At 42.9% G+C, this 17311-nt stretch overlaps 1 long non-coding RNA gene across 3 annotated transcripts in view; it reads left to right on the top strand.

Moving 5' to 3' along the window:
- LOC102549042 (uncharacterized) overlaps positions 1–17311 on the top strand; it is a 96744-nt gene that overhangs the window by 54470 nt on the left and 24963 nt on the right. For 2 of the 3 annotated variants that reach the window (XR_010063002.1, XR_005499017.2), the window contains 2 exons: positions 5122–11942; positions 13454–13608. This is a non-coding gene — a long non-coding RNA (uncharacterized LOC102549042). The other variant, XR_005499018.2, reaches the window with a different exon arrangement.

Here is a 17311-nt window from a genome sequence, read left to right as displayed (position 1 = left end):
TATATTGAAGTCTCTGTTCCACCAGGATTTTGTTTTGTGTGTGGCATTAGATGTAGGTATTACTTACAGCCCTGTCTGTCTTCTCTCTTGGCCTTGGATAACATTTTGGGTAAAGGATATCGAATAGAGATTTCAAGGAACAAGAATGAAGGATATAGAATGAAAAAGAACCAAAAGTCATACTAAGACACTCACTTCCATGGACCACAGAATTCAGGTGTAGGACCTGGCATAATGTGAACAAAGTACATTCCAGGGGGGTGTGGAGCAGCATGGTGCCTCATCATGCATCCTCTCCCATCTATGGTCCATACTCTGCGCTGCCCCTTGGGGTGGTCTCTGTGAAACTGGATCAAATGATTACTTGCAGAGTTCACATCAGAACCAGGAGAATGTGCTGCATAGAACTCTAAAGTGGGCCAAAAGGAGGACAGACAGGGCTTTTCCAAAGGGTCCTGTCTGTAGGCCTATAGGAGCCTTTAACTCTTGCTCTGTGGGGAGGCAACCAAATTGGTAGCATTGCTGATGCCCTTGCCTTTTCTGACAGGGATCTCTTGGGAGGAGAGCAGAGAGAAGGGGGAGGAATCACAGCATGACAACTGCTTCTTCCTGGCAGGGTGAACTCAAGCTAGTGAAGTTCCTATCCTTCTGAGGGCCAAGGGTCACAAATGTACTTCTTCCTTTCAGGCATGGAAAGCCACAGTGTTTACAAAGAGGTACAATGGTTCCTATTTTGCTGTCCCTGGGCACCAAGTCTGTGACTGTGTGGGGCTGAGGTAAAGGGAGGAGGGTTTATAGAGCCCCTGGCTTCTTCACTTCCAGTGTTGTATGCAGCATGAGAGAACAGGAGGAATGTGGCATATGAAAGGACTGCTGAACCTTTAAAGTGGATCTGGGCTCATCTTGTCCCACATCCACACCAGCCATTCTCAGCCCTGGGCCCTCCACAGTGTATCCCTACTGAGAGACCTAAGGTCTCCTACTGTCTCCCTCCCACCCTCCACCTTGGTCCTAGCTGGGTTTTTCACTTTCCCAACTGCACTTGCAAAGGTTTCTAATGACTGACTGATGTCTCTTTTATAGTTATTCATCGACTGAAAAAAACCAGGCTTCTGGTGCATAAATATCATATTGACAAGAGAGAACAAGGAGAATGGGGAAATTCATGGTCTTTTAACCAAGCACAGGGATTTTTTTTTTTTTGTGGTTGCGTTTCCCCCTTTTCCTTCTGAAATCTGCAGAAGCTGTTACACTAATAGCTGTGATTTGCATAATTTCTGGAGTGCAGCAGAATAAAGAGCCAGGCTGCAGGCAGACAGTCTGCCTCTGCTGTGCAGGGCAGGGCCCTGTGTTAGGAGAAAGCAAATAAATATTCAGGGTCCTGATTGCTTATGCAGGATGGGGTGGAGTGAATGGGCTAGTCAGAGGTGGTTTCCCAGACAACATGTTTCAATTAGGGCTGCAGGCTAGGGACAGAGGGCTGGGGAGATGGCTCAGTGGGTAAAAGCACCTGCTATGAAAGCAAGGTGACTTGAGTTCAAATCCCCCGCACTCATAGAAAAGTAGGATCTGACTATGTATGTCTGTTACCTTAGCATTGCAGGATAGAGACAGGAAGATGCCAGGAGCTCCCTGGCCAGCTAGCTTAGTCTAAAACGCAGGATTGGTGGTGAGAAGCCCTGTCTCAAAACTAGAAACATCAGACACAGTGGCATATGCTTTTAACCCCAGTACTTGGACAGCAGAAGCAGGTGGATCGTGGTGAGACCTATCTCAAAAGCTTCCCTTCTTACTTAATTAAATCGCATAGGATGCAGAGTAGAGGGCTAGAGGAAGACTCCCTACAGTCTCTGGTTTCTGCAGGGTGGGTATGTGTGCACATACACAAACATGCATCCACGGGGTGGAGAAAGGACAGGTCAGCCTGTGTGGTGTCTTCTGGTTGGTCTGACTCTTCCTAGCAGCTGCTCCTCTGGGTGGAGTCCCAGAGTCATCAACTGTCTGGGCTGAGTTGGGATTCATCCATTCAAAGCACTTTGGAGAGAGCAATCAGTCCAGTTTCTATAATGATTCTCGCTGGGCTCACACTGATCACAGACTCCTAAGTAAGTGGGTTAAGTGTTTATTGTTGTCAGACCACCAAAGGGGATCTGTGAATATATAAAGAAAGCACAAAGGCCTCAGCGTGATAGAGCAGACCTCTCACAGGCTACTCGGTTCCTTCAGCTTAAGAATAAAGACAGACTCTCTTCAAGGCTCTTAGGTCAACATGGGAGCTGGCAGGGTGTGCTCACTGAACAGTCACTGCTATTAAATTGCCTTTTCACTGGCTCCCTTGCTAGATCCTTAATTCACAGTTCAGGATAAGGGGTCTGGGATCAGAGTAAATTTGACAGTATTTTCTGAAAGACAACAGCCATTGTTGCTGGTGTTTTCCCATAATTCCAGATTTCATGACTTCCCCTCTAGAAAGTCTTATTGTTTGAACCACCTGCTGCCTCTTTTGAAGATGAAAGGCCTTTTGTTGGAGGCAGGCAATTGTTAACAGGCTTATCTGCACTGGTCTCCAAAAGCCACAGCCACAGAAGCCCCTCAAAGAGACTGGACACCCCATCCCCCTCCCCATCCCAACCCCCAAGGACAATGGCCAGAGACTCCTCAGGAGAAATTAGCCAGAAGAGCAGACACCCAGCTCCTGGGCAGGCTGGATGCTAGGAGGGAAGGATATTTTCCCCTGCTGCCACCCTAAGCCTGCATGTCTGTAATCCTCCCTGGGCTACAACTGTTATTAACGCTCAGATTTGGAGATAATGGTTTTAATTAAACGACTTTGCTGTTTACTACTGTTTCGGGAATTTGCTAATTAATCTTTATGTAATTGTTTTGCGAATGTTGTATGGCAAAAGTTCGTAAATTATAAGTGGGCTCTCTCACCGAGAACCTAATTTCTATACAGAGTCCCATGTTAATAAGCAGCAACAGAGGTGCGAAATTAACCATGGAAGGTCTGTCCTGGCTGGAGGCTGTCATCTTCCACCTGATGCATGGGCTATGCTGGGGAGAGCCTCTCTTCTAGGGAGAGCCTCAAGTCTCCGCACTTGGTGGGCACAGGCTCACAGAGCTCAGTGAGTTTGAAGCCGGCCTGGTCTACAGATTTCCAGGACAGACAAGGCTACGCAGAGAAACCCTGTCTCAAAAAAACCAAACCTACAAATTTATCCTGCCTACAAGAAATGCAGGGATGGGGGATGAAGCCCTGACTGAGGGAATGGCCAACCAACAACTGGGCCAACTTGAGACCCATCCCCTGGACAAGCACTAATCCCTGACACTCGGTAATGATTGATACTCTGTTATACTTGCAGACAGGAAGTCTTGCATGGATGTCCTCGGAGAGACTCCACCCAGCAGCTGACTCAGACAGATGCAGACACCCACAGCCAAACTGAGGATGGAGCTTGAGGACTCTTTTAGAAGAATAGGAAGGATTGCAGCATCCACGGGGGTAGAATTTAGTTTCTTAAGGACATAAGTGTCTATATCTGACTCAGGGTTCTGGTCACAAGACATGGAAGGGGCAAGTAAGGAAACTCAATGTCCACCTGGGGTACAGCCATAGGAACAAGCTCAACATCTTGGCACTGCTTGTTTCTGCTGATAGAGTGCCCTCGAGTGCCCTGTGGTGCTTAGGTTAAAGGTGGGGACCCACAGCCAGCCTACCTTGGTCAAAGACTAGGTGAACTTTAAGCCTACCACTAGGGAGACAGAGGCAAATGAAACTCTGAGTTCCGGGCCAGCCAAAGGCTACACAGTAAGACACCGTGTAGGAAAAGAAAGAAGAAAGAGAGAGAGAGAGAGAGAGAGAGAGAGAGAGAGAGAGAGAGAGAGAGAGAGAGACTATCTCCACTATGTTTTAACTTTATGACAGTGGACAAGTTACTCAACCTCTCTGATTCTTGTTAGTCAATCAACAGAAAATAAGGCTTTATAAAAACCTGGTAATAATACCATAATGAGTAAATGAGATAAAAAGTGTGCAGATCTTGGTACCCTCTCTGTGGCTAATTGTTATGTCTTATTCTTTAAATTAAATTTTAATTTGAATTCAAAATAATATATATCTTTTGAAAGATCACCACACACCATTCTCTTCTCAAGCCACTTCACTCATTTTCTTGTTTGCTGCCTCTGCCACATATATACTGAGTTTTCAGAATAGTCACCCAATCTCCAGTTAGCTCTGGTCTTTCCAGTAATGAGGTTTCTTTCCTATTTCACACTCTACTTTAGGGATTGCTGATGGGGAGCAATGGGGGAGGGTACATATGACCACAGGCCTGGACTCTGTCTCCCACCTCCCTGAGTTGCTTCAGAACACAAGAGAAGGTTTCCTAGTTATGGGAGATAGAACCCTGAGCAGAGCTGAAAGACTCCTGACTATGTAGGAACCTAGATTTCAGCAAGAAACAAGAAATATTCCAGAGAAGTGCAGAAAGGAAGGAGGTGACAAATGTTGTCAAGCTGGTCGGTTTCCTGAGTAGTACAGCTGGCAGCAAAGACTGCCTTGTCTCTAAGGAAACAGACAAACCTTCCATTCCCTTTCCCTTGGTGGCTCAAATCTTGGGTGAGCCACCCATACCTCCATTTGTGGCGATTGTGCTAGATGTGTTAACTGACCTCTGTGCCCTGGGCTGCACAGAGGAGGTTAAAGTCTCCATGAGTCTCATAGAGTTGAACCTCTGCGCATGCCATAGAATAGGCCAAGAGAGGTTTGTCTGTGCATAGAAGCAGCACAGGGTCAGAATACTCCAAGGGAGGTTTGTCCTATGAGTGTCAGGAGGTGGCAGTTGGCAGCAGAGGTTGGAGTTTACCTTCCTAAAAGCTACTGTGGTCCAGGGAGCAGGGGCCATTGAGTAGACCAGAGTGTAACAAGGTTGACTGACATTTAGTGGGTGTGGAGCACAAGAGACCCTCTCTGGAAATCCTCTCTGGAAATCTGGGTCTGTGATTGTGAAGTCGTTGTCTGGTTCTTCCTCATTTCCTCATTCCTAGTTCTAACTTTTTACTGAAGTGTGAAGATGGCACCCACTCAGACTAATGTATAGCGCACTTTCATTCCAGATCCTGAAAAATCCCCACATACCCACAGGAAGAGACAGCGTGGCCGGTGGCTCTGAGTTGACACGTTGCTTGCCTTCTCTGCCAGGATGACTCATCAGTTTTTCAAAGAGAACGTTCTACAGCTAGGTCTGGTGCTTCAACATATAATTTCAGCACTCAAAAGGCAGAAACAGGAGGATTGAGAGTTGGAAGCCAGGCTGAGAGGATAGTGACTTAAGGACAATCTGCACTACACAGAAAGAGTCTGATTCCAAACCAAAGGTTAATGCTACATCGCAGTGACAGATCAGCTGGCTAAAACCCCCAATGAGGATGTGGAGGTGTGGCTCCGTGGTAGACCATTTTCCTAGAACCCCCAGTAAGGCCTTCTGTCTGTGGCAGTCCCTTTAACGGTACAGCTACTGGACTCACCGTGCCCTTGTCCAACTGAAAAGCTTCTGAAGGCAAGGGTCAACCTAGCCTGTAGCCACTGACTTTCAACCCCCTACACCCTGACTCATGACAAATTCCACCCACACATACTAGAATAGAAAAGAAGAAATGAATGAACAGGTAAACTGTTCATTTTCTGTTTGTTTATTTGTTTGTTTGTTTGTTTGTTTTTCTAGTACCAGTGAACAAACTCGTGGCCTTATGTGTGCTAGTCAGTGTTAGAAAGAAGATAATAAAAAGTAGAGAGATCTGTGGAAATGAAGCAGTTTTTAATACACCACTCCACTGAAAGGGATGGCAGCATAGCATAAAGCCAAAAATAGCTATGTGCTGAGCTGGCACATGACAGGAGTTTTTAAAATCATCTCATCAGGAGAAATTCCTGTCCTCTTCAAAGGCAGGGACTTATACTCTTCCCAAATTTCCCACTTCACCAGACAAGGGTACAAAGCCTTATTCAATGGATACTTGGAGACATGAAACTGTAGCCCTGTTTCCTGACCCTGGGATCCGTCACATAGCCCAACCCTGACTCTCTGGCTTTCTGAATTCTGACACAAGCAGGTACCAGTAGACAGAGGTAAAGAAGAAGGCCCCAATGCTTCCTGCTTGTCTGTGACTCTGACCAACTCTAAGCAAACCCCATATTGAAAACGGGTGGAACAATGTATTTCTTACAGCAAGCATTCTCCCGTTGAACCAAAACCGAGCAGTCTGTCTTTTTGACTCTATCTCGAAGAACCTAAAGGCTCACAGGACAGTAATTCTACAGCATCAGTGGGTGAGTGGGGGCCGCTATCATTATCTGTAATGGGCTTCACAATAGCTTTTCAAAAAGTAATTGACTTTAATTATGCCCTAAACTGACCCTTTCGATGGAACTAAAGAATGACTGAGAAGAAGAAAGTGATTGGGAATGGTCCTGCTGGGTCCAATTTTCAGTCAAATAAGTGAGCTGAGCATCCAGTAGAGGTAAGCCTGGGTCTCTCAGCACCAGCCTGAGGTCAGCCCACTGTGGCTTTGGAGAAACTTGTTTGTTATTCCTGTGTCCTTCCTTTGTGTGAAGGAGTAGAAGAAGACTCAGACTTATGGAAGCCTGGGAGGGACTTCTAGGACCTCAGCATCAACAGATGACATACATGCTCTATGGGTGACAATGATTTCTTGGGGGAGCCCAAACATCAGTCAACTGACAAAGAAGTTGTTCTGACCAAACAGGTCAGATATCCTGGGGAAATTTGAATAAATGTTTATTCACCCCAGAGAGGGCGCCAACAATATGTCAGAGAAAAATTTCCACCACGTCTGGCCTAAGGAAAGAGTGAGTACACTGGGCTCTCTTACAGGAGAGGTTATTTTCAGTTGGCATCACTGCTGAGTGGACCCCAGCTGGTAATGACTAAAGGAAGCAGCATCTCCAGAGGTCCTTGCTCAACTTGGGTGGCTGGGATGGCTGGAGAGTGCTGTTTATCATCCATTAGTCTGACATCACTGGTCTGCCTATCATCGATCGATCTATCTATCTATCTATCTATCTATCTATCTATCTATCTATCTATCTATCTGTTATCTATCTATAATTTTAATCATAAAGTACTAGATTCATTATAGAATTTTGAATTAAAATATGCTGCTGCCTCTCCTGCTGTTCTCTTTTTCCTTGTCCCTGTCCCCCTTACATCTTTCAGAATAATCTACTTCCCACTTTCATGTTACATAGTCCTATGCACCTTGCATTCCTCAGCTCTTCCCTTCATGGTTTATAATCTCTTTTCTAGCCACCTTGCCTGTACCCAGACCTATACACAATCTAAACACACACACACACACACACACACACACACACACACACACACACACACACATTTAAAAGCTAGAATCTTCTGCATGTGAGAATGGACATGCGCTGTTTGTCTTTCTAAGTCTAAGCCACCTTACTGAATACAGTAGTTCTAGGTATATCTCTCTTTCAGAAAATTTCACAACTTCATAATTCTTTGCACATGAACACAGATAGTTCCATTGTATATGCAAACCATACTCCTTTTACAAATGGCCCCTGTGCATTTTATAACATTTTTTTTACATCCCAGGTCTTGTAAATTTTGATCACTTTTGAGTCTATACAGTCCCCCCCCCCCCGCCCCAAGGAAGAAACATTCAATTAAGGGAAAATAAGCTAGCTGACAAATATCTTTTCTCTTGTCAAGTAGTAGAAATATGACCTGCATATCCCCACTGACCACTGAGGTACCCAGGGGGTAGGGGATTTGAACAGAAACAGAAGTATCTCATGACTGCTGACTGGCAACAGAAGTCGTTATTGCAGGGAGATGAGAGGAGGTCTGGAAGGTGAGATAGGCTAGTGCATCTAGTCAGTTGTTCTTGGCACAGTTTACAGGCAAACAACCCTCAAAGCTGTTGCAGATTGTGGTCATTTACTTCTTATTCCTGCACACAGCTCAGGTTGTTTGGAAAGAACTCTATCATTCACTCTAAAACTTCTGGGACTCTAGTCAGTTGTTCTTGGCACAGTTTACAGGCAAACAACCCTCAAAGCTGTTGCAGATTGTGGTCATTTACTTCTTATTCCTGCACACAGCTCAGGTTGTTTGGAAAGAACTCTATCATTCACTCTAAAACTTCTGGGACTCTAGTCAGTTGTTCTTGGCACAGTTTACAGGCAAACAACCCTCAAAGCTGTTGCAGATTGTGGTCATTTACTTCTTATTCCTGCACACAGCAGAGGTTGTTTGGAAAGAACTCTATCATTCACTCTAAAACTTCTGGGACTTACTCCCAAACTTACCACACCCTGTCTTCATCCCTCAATTGCTGTCCTTTGGCAACGAACTTCGCAAGATCAGCAAAGCCCTGCACCCCTGTTTCTTTCTCCAAGCCCAGCTTGCCTCTGAACTGGAGGAAACTGGAGGCTGGGTATCACAGGGTGTTGTTTGCTTGTTTTTGTTTCCTTTTCCTAAATGCTAAAAACATGACACGATTTTGTCCCAAGTTGAGTGGGCTGTTGCTACATGAAATTCTTTTCTGAGAAAAGTGGAATTTATTCCAAATCTCCAACCACATTGCAAGTTTGAAATAAGTAATAGGAGGCAGTAGTCGGTGCATGACTGGAAAGACAAAGGTAGAGAGGCTGAAGTGGGGAGGTTATTGGGATTGAGACCATTTGAAAGACAGGGGGTGTGGAGAGAAAGGGGGAGGAAGAGGGAGACAACAGAGAGAAGGGAGAGAGGAAGCGATAGAGAACGTAGAGATACAGAGTCATACTGTCTGAGCGAAGTTTCCTAACAACCATATTTTTTTACCTTCACTGAAATTGTTTCTATTATAGGGGATCCGTGAATAGGAAGGATAATATCATTTTGCATCTGACAAAGGATTTCTTGTGGGAAAAACATTCTTCATTCAATAACATCTCCGATGACCCAAGGTTGAGAAGATTCGCAGGTGTTTCTCTGTCCAGAAAAGAGTCTACTGTGGCCTAAGATAAGTAGCTCCCCAATTTGAGGAGATGAGAATCTTATGGATGCCTATCTGGAACATAATGGGTTAATTAATTACTTTATTCTAAAACATTGTACAAGTAACTTCAAATATGTAGGAAGGCAGAGAGCAATACAGAAAACCCCCACGCAATCATCTCTCATCTTCAACAATAATTGTCAAGGGGCCTATTTTATTTTACCCCTATACCAATTTCCTTTCTGTATTCCACTCTGGGTGATTTTGAAACAATTCTCAGATTCCTATAATTTTCTTAGATCTTATTTACAGCTTGTATTTGCAAATATTTAAAAAGATTTGTTTTGAGAATTAAAGCCAAAGTACAATTTTTGTACCTAAATACTTGAATAGTAACTCATTAGTGACACTGGGTATTGGTCAGGACTTAACTGTTTCTCTGCAATCATACAAGTACTTTGGTGGTTAGTCTACATTAACAGCCTGAATTGATTTAGAATCAAGACACACCTCTGGGTATGTCTCTGAGAGTGTTTTCTCAGAAGGGTTTAACTGAGGAGAAAGATCCACTGTGGATGGTTATATCCCATAGGATGAGATCCTAGTCCAAATTAAAACCCTGAGCCCCAGTATCCTTCTATCTCCTGAGTAAGGTTGTGATGTGAACAGCAGCTTTAAGCTCTTACCACTATAACCTTCGCTGGACACTTGAGTCTTCTAAATGCAAGCCAAAGTGGACCTTTTCTTCCATAAATTGCCTCTTGTCAAGCATTTGGTCATAGCAACAAATACTAGAACAAGTGCTTAAGGGACATTTTCTTAGGGCTAGAGAGATGACCAGCGGTTAAGATCAAGAACCGCTCATGCAGAGGACCTGAGTTCAGCTCCCAACACTTATGCTGGGTGGTAAACAGCTACCTTGACTCTAGCTCCAGGGGAATTGGACAGCATCTTCTGGCCATTTTGGTTACCGTACAATATGCACATACCCACATATTAAAAAGTAAAAGCTTTAAAAGTTGTACTTAACGTAGGTTAACTACACAGTCTTAGGTTTTATTATGGTGTTTCAGTTCTAGCTGACAAATAATTGGGTACATTTATAGGATACAACTTGAGTTTTGATCTGTGCAAATATAGAAAGATTCAGTTGAAATAATTCAGTCACTTCAACTTATTTTGGAGAGTGAAAACATTAAAATATATTTTAATAATTCAGTAACATATACTGTATTGCTACTAACTTGATCACCAAATATATTTTTAATATTTTCTTCATCTTTAACTGAAATTTCTCCTTTAACCAGTGTCTCTTCCTTCTGCAGCCTCCTGTAATTCTGTTCCAATTCTGTTCCTTTTATCAGATAGATGAATTAAAAGAAAAACAATATGCACAGATACACATGCCCTCTGAAGAGAATAGTCTAGAGCACTATAAAAGCAATTCTGTTATTTGTGGAAGCCGAGGAAAACATTTCTAAGTATAAGAAGCCAGGCACAGAAAAAAAAATGGACATTCATTTTTCTTTTCTTTTGTGACAGGCTAGCCTGGAATTTTCTATGCAGCCAAAAATCTCCTGAGTGCTGGGATTAAAGATATACATTACTGGATGTGTATTTGGGGTGAACCCCAGGGTGTTGCAAACGCTGGGCAAGTGCTTTACCAACTCAGCTACATTTGCAGCCCCAAATCTCTGAAATGTATCCTTACCTGAGTGGTCCTCAACTGCACTGGAAATTCTAGTATGTGTAACTAGTTTTCCACCACTGGGCATTGGCCATACCACTGTTACTAGCAGTGGTGAATCAACATGTATCTAGAATTGATTCTTTTATTTTTCTGTGCCCACGATGAAGCCCAGATCCTCACACATGAGGTAGTCATTCTAGTACCAAGCGATACCCAAGCCCTGAAATATTGGAGAAGTTTCTCTGGGGGATGCATTGAGTACATATACTAATGATGCTGGTTATTGCAAAAGATAAAATATGTTTTCCTCTTTTCTGAGTTCTTGGTCAGGACAGGAGACAAGGGGTGAGCTAACAAGAAGGAAAAATCAGTTTGCTAGAATGTATATTTTATCTGGGCATATTAGATAATAAGTAAATAAATGGGGACTATCAAAAAGGGACTTAGATGGAATTTTGGACTATACCCTTCAAAGCTGGGACAGAGTCTGGATCTGAAGAGATGGACAGGAATAGGCCAGAGTGCAAATGTAAGGCTATGAAGGTAGGAGTATGGGCCTTTTTTTTTTCAGATTTAGTGGTTCAAAGGAAGATACCCTTATTTATTAGCATATAATTTTTTTTTGCAAAATGAGTATTTTTGTGCTGCTGAAAGGGCATCCAACAGACACAAAGACTCCACCTGAATTCTGGATGTAAAAACACTGCCTAGTTTTTAATGTGATTTTTAAAATGTCTGTGTGTGTGTTTATTTAATTTTTTTTACAGTCCAGACTTTATCCCCTTCCTGATCCACCACCCTTTGACTGTTCCACATCCCATACCTCTTCCCACCAACCCTACCCCTCCAGTCTCCACAAGGATGTCCCCACCCCCTACCTCTACCCCACCAGACCTTTAAACTTCCTGGGGCCTTCAGTCTCTTGAGGGTTAGGTGAGGCTTCTCTGACCGAGCCAAGACGTGATAGTCTTCTGCTGCATACGTATTGGGGGCCTCATATCAGCTGGTGTATGCTGCCTGACTGGTGGCTCAGTGTCTGAGAGATCTCAGGTTAGTTGAGACTGTAAGTCTTATAGGGTCACCCTCCTTCTCAGCTTCTTCCAGCTTTTCCCTCAAATAGGATCTTACTGTATATCCCTGGCTGGCCTGGAACTATATAGACCGAACTAGTCTTGAACTCAGAGATCAGCTACCACAGCCTCGAAGTGCCAGATTAAAGGTGTGTATCTCCAGACCTGGCCTAAACACTGCCTATTTTTCTTTGAATTAAATTGATATGGAGTTGATCAACTAATGTAGCATTGGCACAGAGAAAATCTGGAGATGGAGGAATGGTGTCACTGGTATGAGTCCAGTGGCTTGTGGGGTAGAAAGTGATTAAGCTGGTATCATCTTCTGGAATCCTCCATCAAGTACTTAGCCCTGCAATGGTTGGAATTCGAGAATTTTCTGGGTGTGAGTTCCTTCCTATTATGCACCCATCTGCTCTGCCTGCACCTTCCGGTCTCTCCCGCACCTTCACTTCAGGCACCACAAAGCTGCCGCTTTATCCATTTTTACTTAAACACTGTCACTGTAGCCTGGGGAGATGATATAACCATTTTGGAATAATTTAGTAAGAAAGGATATTCATTTCAAAAGTGTGGATAGATGAATATCTAAAAAAATGGAAGGTTGTTTTAGGTGTAATTTTCACTGATTATGAATACATCAGCAAGCCAGGCATGGTGCTGCCTGCTCATAATCCTGGAGACAGGGCATATCCTGAATTTGAGGAACCAGGGCAGTAAGATCCTGCCTGAAAAACCCAAGGGCTTCGATGTAGCTACGTGGCTGAGTTCTTGCTTCGCGTGAGAAAGGCTCTAGGTTTGAGCCCTTGCTCCGCCAGCAAAAATTAATAATATCTGTTAATTTAGCCATAACTTTTCTTCTTAGAAAGATTTTTTTTTATTATTTTTAATCATGTGTAGGCGTGTGTTGGCGTATGCTCATGAGTACATGAGACATGGAGGCCAGATGCTTTTGGTCCCTTGGAACTGAGTTACAGATCATTCTCTCTCTCTCTCTCTCTCTCTCTCTCTCTGTGTGTGTGTGTGTGTGTGTGTGTGTGTGTGTGTGTGTGTGTGTGTGTGTGTGTGATGTTGGGAACCAAAGCTAAATCCACTACAAGGGAAGAAAGCACTCTTAATTGCTGAGCCTTCTCTCCAGCCCCTCAATGATAACTTTCTGGTGGAAGCATTTGATAGAAATTATTATATAAAAAGTTTTAGTATTTGCTATTGATTACTTCCTATAAAGTAAATTCTAGGCATTTCATGTCTAGCACAAAAGATAGTGTCTTGTATTTTACTAGTTCCCTCTCTGCTCCTCCACAATGTCTTACACTCATAATTTCATTTCTAGCTATATTGTTAGTTACTTGTGTAATCACAAATAATATATAAATCTCATCCTTGTCTTTCTGGGAATTTAGCAGAGCATGAATCTCTAGCTTTAACAATTCTCTACACTACCGGAAAGGAACGATTCATCAGAACCACATAATTGAGGGAAGGAAATAAAGCTATTATTATAAATTGTGAATAAGGCTTAGGAAAATCAGAGTATGGCACAATATCAACTTCAGACTCAAGGAGAGCATGGGTCCATTTGCTTGCTCCCACGATGGGGTTTGGGAGAGCACCTTGGTAAAGATAAACCCCCTGACTGACTTCCTTCTCCTTTACTTAGTCTCTTGTGGTGCCCTCATGCTTAGAAACGAATGTGCTGAAGGGTGAGGAGGTCCACCTGTGTGAGGTTGAAGGAAACACAGAAAGGACAGAAGGGCAATGAAACATCAAGGACTCCTATTCCTCTCCCTGTGTCAATAAGGGATCACAAGACTGGTATGACAACCCAAATTTCTGTGGGAGTTCTGAAAAGCTTCTCTTGATATTTGGTATTATAAAATTTCATGGTGGCAACTCATGTGTATGGTATGTTATATTCACCTCTATGACTCAGTGGACACTTTAATCTGAGCACTTGAAGCAGGCTGTGGTGGTAGAAAACATAACTTTTTATTAACTCTCCTGTGTCTGCATCCTGCCTTCTTTATTAAATCACCATGTCCTGCCAGAGAACCCCATTTCCAACATTTCTGGTATATTTTTGAGATTTATTTCGAAGGTCTCTGTCTGTCTCTCTCCCTCTCTCTGTCTCTCTGTTTCTGTCTCTGTCTTTTTCTGTCTCTCTTTCTCGCTCTCTGTGAGTGTGTATGTGGTGGTGGGGGGTGCTAAAAGAGGTCAGCAGATGGCACGGATCTCCTGGGGCTGGTTACAGGTCGTTGTGAGCCATCCGACATGGGTCCTGGGAATTGAACTCAGGTTCTCTGTGAGGGGCTTTCTAAAGGCCTGGGCATGGCAAATGTGGAACTGTCATGTCTTGCCCTCCTCCATTCCCCTTCTTTTGATAAACTGTTAGGTTACATTCCTAAATCTAGCCCCCAAGATCTGTTCCCTTATCTGGCCACTTTCTTATGTCTGACTAAAACTCCAGGTTCCACCTATCAAAATGCAAAGATCTAGACATCACAATTCATTATTAGGCTACACTGGCTAGGATGTCCAATCAGGAATCATCCTAACAGACTTCCCCCTTTTCTCCCTAAAAGTCACGCCTACAGAGCGACAAGACAACTGTTACTGTATTTGTCTGATCCAAAGGTAGCCTTCCCACCACCTCATCCCTCCAGAGTGTTGAGAATTTGGTGTATTGATGCGTTCTGTGCCAACTCTGAAGCTTGCTTACACTCTGGAAGAGCAATATAGGCTCTTAACTGCTGACTTCTCTCTCCAGACCCTTTAGATTCAATTTTATGTGTCTGTCTGTGTGTGTCAGAAGAGGACACCCGATTCTCCTGGAGCTGGAGTCCCAGGTTGGTGTGAGTCTCACTGGAGAGCACTCTCTACTCTGAACTGGGTTGTCACCGCTTCAGCTCCCTTCCTCCCTGTGCTTCTTAAGTTTTCCTTTAACTTTTCTATTGTTGGCTTTGTGTCTATATTTTATTATATTTGGTAACTCCTAAACATTTTAAATTCCATTTTTGTCTGACTATCGTATTTTCAGAGTCCGATGGATTTTGTTTATCTTGAGACAATCTCACAGTATAAATCAGGCTACCTTTAGACTAGCAATCCTCCTGCATCAGCCTTCCCACTCAGCACTGAAATTACAGGCAAATGCCAGTAGGCCAAGCTTTAATGATTTTTTTTTCTTGTTTTCACATTACCTGTTTTACATAGTAGGCATGCATAGTGGAACAGGGGTGAATAGGTGAAGAAGATTAGATGCCTTGAATTTGTGTGATGGCTTATCTTTCTGAAACCATGGGCTGAAATTTATCGCCAGTCTTTAAATTTGTTCTCACAGTGATTTACATTTTATCTGGGAAGAAGTAACCATCACAATACTCGATGCTGTAGGGACACATTGAGTTAACCCCTCAAATCCATGGCTCCTTCCAGGTTCCCAGGACATCTTGTCACACTTGAGCTGTGGGTCTAGCACAAACTCTATGCTTACCCTCTTCTGCCTTGCAGTGAGTGGAAAGGAGTAATCCCAAGTCATTACCAGTCCCCTACACAGACTCAGTGTTTACCAGCCCTGTGCCATCACCTGTCCTCCACCTCTTTATACACTGCACAGACTGCTGCAGGTTGAAGGGCCAGGCTAAACAAAGCCAATCCAGAGACGTGTGGTCTAAGAAAATGTGGTGTTAGCGTGTACCCCCAGAGCGAATGGAGTGTCTCAGCTATTTCAGCTTACATTGTTATGCAAACTGGGCATCGGATTTGGCATTCAGCTTTGGAGAGGCCACAATAAAGAGCAAAGCACACTAGAAACACTTACTTAAGGTACAGAACGCTTTTGAAAGCACACATTTGGAAAGGAAGGACATTTTGAAAGACAGCATTACCAGTCTTGTGCTGTGTGGCCACTGGGTGGATGTGTTCTGTTGCCAGAGATGGAAAATTACTATCAAATATCTAAGTACTTGGTGGTATTTAGTGCAGTATGCTTAAAGCATTTCACCAAGTCTTGTTCTTATCCTTTAAAATCCAATCCAATCACATTTGAATGTCTACCTGGAGGGAGACTCACTGCAACAGGTTATAGAATTGGTAAACTCATAATCACGAACAGAAGTTACATTGTTCTCTTTCAATGTAGTCTTTACAGGCTGTGATGGCAGTCCACTCTCAGTGTTTATAGAGGCAGAGCTTTTGGGAGGTGAACAATACTACAAGCATGGAGGCTTCTAATCCTTTGGACTTATGTGTGTCAGTCCAAGTTCAGAGGGCAAAAGGTCCAGTTCTGTCAGCTATGTAATGATGAAGGTCAAATAAGAAACTGAAAAAACTTATAATTCAAGGTGTGTTCTCTTTTTCAAAAATAAAACATCAGAGGTCCTGAGTTCAATTCCCAGCAACCACATGGTGGCTCACAACCATCTGTAAAGAGATCTGGTGCCCTCTTCTAGTGTATCTGAAGACAGCTACAGTGTACTTATATAGAATACATGAATAAATCTAAAAAATAAAAAATAAATAAAACATAACTCTAGGTGTTTACCTTAGACCAATGATCAAGCCAGGCCTCAAAGTTTAGTACAACAGAAAGTGGAGAACCCCGCAAATGTGCACAAACACATAGAGAGATTCATACATATAGAAAAACCTATGCTACACATAGGCACATACACATATACAAAGATAGATGTGAATATATGCATATGCACACACGTACAAAAACATACTGCATACACTCAGGCACACAAATGCACAAATGTTCAGAAACAGAAACACGGACACACAAATGATAACAAACACAGACACAAGAACATGCTCATACATACACATAGTAATGCTCACATACATATCAATGCATACAGACTTATGCACATATATGTGTATGAATAAACATTTTCACAAACACATATGTGTGCACACACACAAATCAATGCAAAAGCATATACATGCACATATGTACACAAGGCAGAAATATACAGAGGCAGGCAAAATGAACCTGCCTATGAAGAAACACATGAGCCCACACAAATACACAAAGATACAAATACAAATGTATATGTTCACACAGAGATGTATGTACACACAGGCTAAAACATATGAACACTCATGGTATGTTCTCAAACATATATATATATATACATATATAAATATATACACAACACAAATGTGTGAACACAAAGGTATACAAGCAGGCAAGCTCACTAATACAAATTGACACATAAGCAAAGAGACAAAAACAAGCACTTACAAATGCACACACATGTAAAAACTCAGATTCATGCCAATCTCACACCCTCATGTATGAACATGCATACACAGATGGCCACAGGAAAATTCATGCAAGTTCAAGTGCACACATCCATGCAACAACATAAATAAAAACAGCCATACACACACACACACACACACACAGACTAGTATACAGAGGTAGATACATGCAGAAACAGATTCTCACTCCTGCACATCTACCCACTCATAAATACACACAAAAGTTGCACTCATAAATCTCAAAGTCACA

This window comes from Rattus norvegicus, chromosome 1, assembly GCF_036323735.1.
Source record: "Rattus norvegicus strain BN/NHsdMcwi chromosome 1, GRCr8, whole genome shotgun sequence".
Lineage (NCBI taxonomy): Eukaryota > Metazoa > Chordata > Mammalia > Rodentia > Muridae > Rattus > Rattus norvegicus.
The sequence above is the reverse complement of the archived record's forward strand: the minus strand, read 5'-3'. Positions and strand labels throughout refer to the sequence as shown.